General features: G+C 43.6%; 1 pseudogene; it reads right to left on the reverse strand.

Annotated features, from left to right (window-relative positions):
- Positions 1–1,735, reverse strand: part of LOC148042040 (uncharacterized) — a 44,460-nt pseudogene extending 42,725 nt beyond the window's left edge.
- Positions 1,736–6,000: the final 4,265 nt, after the last annotated feature.

Consider the following 6,000-nt stretch of genomic DNA (forward strand, 5'->3'; position numbering starts at 1 on the left):
AAGATTTTATGCTTAAATGAACCATGCAACATTTCCCTAAGTGTACCCTTGATGGATGAAATTATTCGTATGATGAATGTGCAATATGCAACCTTTCGTAGTTAGATGAGATTCATGCTAATTGAAGCTAGAGTTAACCTATTTCATGCAACCCTTAGAATCTTTCCCATGCTTTGCACTTTCCTACGATTGATAACGACTTACTTAATGAATCATTACGAAGAAGGTTTGTCTAAAAATGTGACATGCGATTTAATCTTTCCATGTATAATCAAGGGTGTACTATAATAATTTCAACTTTGTAATGCTAGTCATTAGTTATTCTAGACTCGTCTCTTTGCAATGCACAAAAGGCAACTTGTTAATAAGGTACTAAAATGCATAGACACCTTATGTTCGTTTTTTGTTCATTCTATTGAAAATGCAAACGACCAGCTTCGTATCGTGAATTAATTTAAGTAATTTCAACTAGCCAATTTATTACAATCACATTTAGCTAGGTGGATTTGACAAGCATAAGTGCATCCTAATTCCATGAATTAACAATGCATAGTTGCAATACTTCTACGTAAATTTTTTAAAAAAGGAAGAAAACCTGGAGTTGTGAGCTCAGTGAAATATCCACATGAATATTAGGAGATGATCCTCTTGTGGTTGCGCCTTGTGACTTTTTAGGGTCCATAGTGAATTCGACCTCTGGTTTGCCTTCGCAGTTTCGAATTACTTGCCATGCATTGCAATCTTATGATCTTTACCGGTCTCCCTTGTACGCGAAGATTCTCTTTTAAAGTACGGCTCCTTGACCAAAGTATCGACTTGAAGGTCTTAGAATTTGGAGCTTGGGCCTTCTTTCTTTCGGGAAAAGAGGGATTTTGTGAAGGGATCTTGTGAAGGCCTTGCGGAAAAGGAGGCTTGAGAGTTATTCTTCTCCTTGAAATTCCGGCTAGGAATGGTTTTATGGGGCCTTGCGGAAATGGGGATTTATGAACTTCTCCTTCCTCTCATAAAAATTCCGGGGGTAAAGATCTTGTGGAAAGTGGTTTAAGGAAACCCTCTTCTTCTCCACAAGACTCGGGGGGGTGGGGGGGAAATAGGGATGGGCTTATGGGAAAATTGAGTGGGAAGGGGCTTAGAGAAACCCCTCTTTTCTTTACAAAGAACCGGCCCTAGGGCCTTGTATGAAATTTGGTAGGAAGGCCTTATAGGCTTCCTCTTCGAAGCCCGGGGGGTAAAATTTGGGCTTTTGGAGGGTTCGATGGGAAGGGGGCTTTAAACTCGACTAGAAAACGGGCTTTGGTGGATCTAATAGGAAGGGGGCTTAGAGAAGCCCCCTTAGAAGCTTCTAAGAAGCTTATGGGAGCTACGTACGGGCGTGGAGATAGGTGACCTGGAAGGCTTCATGGTGGTGGTGAGCTCCACGATGGCAGGCGCCGTCAACAGCAGTAGCCGGCTGTTGGCATAGTGAAGCGACGACCTCCATGGCAGGCGACTTGAAGTAGGCGGCGGCATATGTCTCAGCTGGCGGCTCCTTCTCCTCACGGCGCAGCACAACGACAAGTCTCTTCCTCCTTCCACCGTTCTTACCCCCTCCCCCCTCCACAAAGGGGGTTCTTATACTCCAAGAGGGGAGAGGGGGCCTCTCCCCACGTGGCCCCCTTGCATGGCATTCTTCCCTTCCCCCTTCCAAATGCAGTCCTACTAGGCCATCTCTCCACACTCCCTCTCCTCCAGCCATGCATCAGCTGGGGGAGAAGGAAATAAATAAAAGAAAATTGAAATTTATTCCAACATTATTCTCTTAACCTCCTCGGAAGAGGATGTCTCCCCGTGGCTATGCGGGTTTGAATCCACGGCCTTATTTTTCCAAGACGGAGCTCTCCATCTCTCATGTGCGGATATAGATTAGCTGCTGGCATTGGGGATAATCTTTGCACACAAGTTTACGGTGCAAGCAAAGTTGGTCTAGTAATATTTTTATTCAAATGAAAATATTACAAGAATCTAAATCTTGGTACAACCTGGATATGAGCTATAGTTGCTGGAGGGTTGGTGGTATTCATGTCTCCGCTTGCATTGGATATGTTCCTAGCTCTGTTTGCAACTTTAGCACTTGTGCTCCTTGTAACTCGTCTCTTGGGTGCCATCCTTGTGCGTTCTTGGTCTTGCAACCCTTGAGGTATTTGATCACTCTGGCCTTGGCAGAAGGAAGTGGTATGTAGGTTCACAACGAATCTAAGTCAAAACAATGTGACATCAAACATGCATAGCTCTTCTTCGTCTTTTACCCTCTCCCCAATTTGTTTTCTTTCTATCTCACCCTCTCCATCTCATAGTCTTCTCTCCCTCTCTCTTTCTCTCTCTCTTCTCTTTCTCTCTCGCTCTCCCTGTATCCTGCTCTAATTATCTTCCACTTCTCTCTATCCCTCTTCTTCTTCTTCTTCTTCTTCTTCTTTTCCTCTCTCTTCCTCTTCTCCTCCTCCTTTCTCTCCCTTCCTCTTCTTCTCCTTCTCTCTCTCCCTCTTCTTCTTCTTCTTCCTCTCCTTCTCTCTTTCCCTCTTCTTCTTCTTCTTCCTCTCCTTCTCTCTCTCCCTCTTCTTCTTCTCCTTCTCCCTCTCCCTCTTCTTCTTCTTCTTCTCCTCCTCTCTCTCTCTTCTTCTCCTTCTTCTTCTCCTCTCTCTCCCTCTTCTTCTCCTTCTTTCTCTGCCTTCCTCCTCCTCTTCTTCTTCTCTCATTTCTCTTCTTCTTCTTCTTCTCCTTCTCTATCTCCCTCTTCTTCTCCTTATTTCTCTTGCTTCCTCTTCTTCTCCTCTCTCTCTCTACTTCTCCTTCTTTTCTCCTCTTCTTCTCCTTCTCTTTTTCTCCTTCTTCTTCTCCTCTCTCTCCCTCTTCTTTTCCTTCTTTCTCTCCCTTCCTCTTCTTCTTCTTCTTTTTCTCCTTCTCTCTCTCCCTCTTCTTCTCCTTCTCTCTCTCCCTCCCTCTCTCTACTTATCCTTCTCAGCACAGATCACGGAAGGGGGGGAATTTGTGACGGTGGCGTGATGACGCATGCCTGTGCGGGGCTAGTTTCGACAAGGAGGGGGGGCTATTGATGAAGCTGGAGGAGGGGGTGCTTCTCGCTGCTTGTCCGAGGGGGCGCTATGCGGAATAACTGGGGGGGAGGACCTGTGTTTTCCCAAGGAGGAGGAGGGAGTCTTATATGGTGGAGGGGGGGAGAACGGCGCCTCTCGCCACCTGGAGCCCCCTCTCTTCATATATATATATATCTCTCTCTCTCGCCATGCAGTCGGCAGGGGGAGAGAGAGGGAGTAAAAAAATTTCAAAAAAATTTAATAAAATTTGGGGAGGGTTCTCATGGGGGAGGCATGGGGGGGAAGCATGGGGGTCATGAGGGCGGAGGGGGACATTACACATATTGTCTTCCAACCTTCGACAACTTCCCATTTATGTGATAAGCAAGGTTGTAGGTGTCCATGAATTGTGCTCCTCTTCTAAGAAATCATGGTCCTCATAGCAGCTTTTTTGGGGGTTTCTGAGAGCGGAGTTTTGAGCTCGGGATGTGCCTAAAATTTTCCAAAAAATTCAAAATTTAGGGAAAAAATATTTAACATTGAAGGCGGCGGCTCCCGGTAGGATGATTTTAAGCACCAAGTGAAAGACAACTTTTAAAAGGTGCCCGAGCGACACTTGTGGATTTTTGATAATTTTTTAGACTATCGTGCGGGTTATCAGGAGTTTCCAGTCAATGCGGGATGTAAAGCCAAACGTGCAAAAATTTACTGTACTCGAATCGGAGCTAGGACATGGAAATGGCCACAAATGGGGCAAGATATGAAGAGGTGGACGTTGGAGAAGCCCAAAAGGGGTGCCCTTTGGAGCCTTTGGTGCCTTATGCATCCCTTATAAAAAAACGTGGAGAGAGAAGATGTGAGGATGAAAACGTGAAGAAGGCACCATCATCTTCACGTCGAAATTTGCACCTCCATGGATGGATCTTGGATTGGCAGGTTACAAATACCCTATGCAACTAACATTACACCCAATCTTCTCCCTCTTTGCTGGTCTTATCGCCTATCTTCACCCATGAAATGGCTGTGGGAATGAAGAGATGGAAATTTAGTATTTCTCACTCCTCCCTCTCTCTCCCCTAAGGGGCTATTCTTGTGTGCAAGAGGAAAATGAAGAATGGTGAAGGAAAGCTTGTCCAGTTGGAACCGGATTGCTTTCGGATCGATGAAGACATGAAGATTTCTGATTGTGAAGATGCTGGACATTGAATGTGGGCTGACCCGCAGTCCCATAGCAAAACCAAGATCCCGAAGACACGAAGACTAAGCAGTAATTCAATTTTTATGAAGGAAAAATGTGTTTTTATGCTATTTCATTGATGAAACATTGTTCACATGGGCTGAATATTCATTATGATATTATTTGCTATGAATTTCAATAGTTTATAATCTGAAAACCAGAAAATCATAAGTGATATGGCTGAAATTAATGTTATAAAACCCGAAAACACACGTTTAAGGGGTAAAAATGGGGTTTTTTGCAAAATAAATGGGAAATATGAGACATAATACCTACAAAACTTGAAATTTTGCTCTCAAGGAGCCTAAGGGCCATAGCCCACAATCAATCTTAATTTCTAATCATTTTTTATTGAAGAAAATAGAGGAAAAATATGAAAAAATGGTGAAAAATGGGTTTTAAAGGGGAGAAAATTAGGAAACGGTAAAAGGAAAATTCCAAAAAATTACATGTGTGTTTGTGCAGTGTATAATGAAGATAAAGCATGAGGTTGGCCTCGGTTTACCCTCGTTTCTATGTTTCCGTTCATGTTTATCGCTTTCTTTATAAGGAAATACACATAAAACGATTCTTTCACCTATCAACGAATGCAAAACATTAAACGGTAGGGTGAGAGGGGAGGTTGTGCGTCAAAATATGAACTAAAATCTGGTTTATGTATTGCGTGATGCCTATAGGACGTTGTTTAAAAATAAAGGGAAAGGGAGCATAAGTGTAAGGCTCGGTGTCTTTTCTCTTTGCAGTACATAAACATTAGCATGAAAATCATGAAAAGATTAGTTTCCCACGATGCACAATGCTGATTTTCTTTTGTTTGTGCACTAAACTGTTCACGTTATACACTATGCATAGTTCATGGTATCAAAGGAAAAGCTCCTAGACTGCATAGCAATTGTTTTCTTAGGAATTCGACCCATGATTGAAAGTGTAAGGTTATCCCTTGCCATAGGATAGAGGGTCAGTTTCCTAAGGGAATGTTAAGTGAGGACACATGGTATATCTCCTGGATTTGAAATGAAGAGTGGAGTTTGTTCGTTTGTGTTATATGTTGAGCAGCGCATCAAGGGGCTAATCCCTACAATGTAGGAGAGCTATAGTGGCGCCGCGGTGTTTCTACCGAGAGGTTGCCTCCATGTATGTGATCATGGTATTTAGTGCCAATGTGTATGGATTCTCCCTCTGTGGAGTTTACAGAAAGGGAAACGTTGGACTATAAACTATAAATGCATGGATTAGGCTTTAGGGTAGTTTGTCCTTTAGTAGTAGATTGACGCTCCTAGTCCGCGAGGCCGTGAGGGTGTGTTGGTCTGTCATGAGCATGAGGTCCGGCTAGTGCCATAGCTAGTGCCGGCCCATTTCAGGTCCCATCAGTGGTGCGTCTACCGAGAGCTACCTATAAGTGGCGGTTTTCGAATCTAGGGTTTCAAGGGACCCTAAGTTATCCATAAAATGGGGTTTGTTCAAGGATGGAAAAACTTGGCTTTCCCCATACAAAACTTACTAATGGACTTAGTTAGTTATGTAGAGCATGAGTCCTCTGCAGAAGATAATTTATGTGATGAAAAGACTATCCAATTAGTGGTTACCCCATCCTCTAATACGATGGCATGGGCCGAGGTTCGCCTTGGTGTGGTCTCTACCCAAGAGAAATCATGTTTAACCATCCATCAACCTAGAGAGCATGAAACAAGCATG

This window comes from Lygodium microphyllum, chromosome 1 (genome assembly GCF_053477565.2).
Source record: "Lygodium microphyllum isolate KBCC chromosome 1, Lygodium_microphyllum_v1.1.10, whole genome shotgun sequence".
NCBI classification, from domain to species: Eukaryota; Viridiplantae; Streptophyta; class Polypodiopsida; order Schizaeales; family Lygodiaceae; genus Lygodium; species Lygodium microphyllum.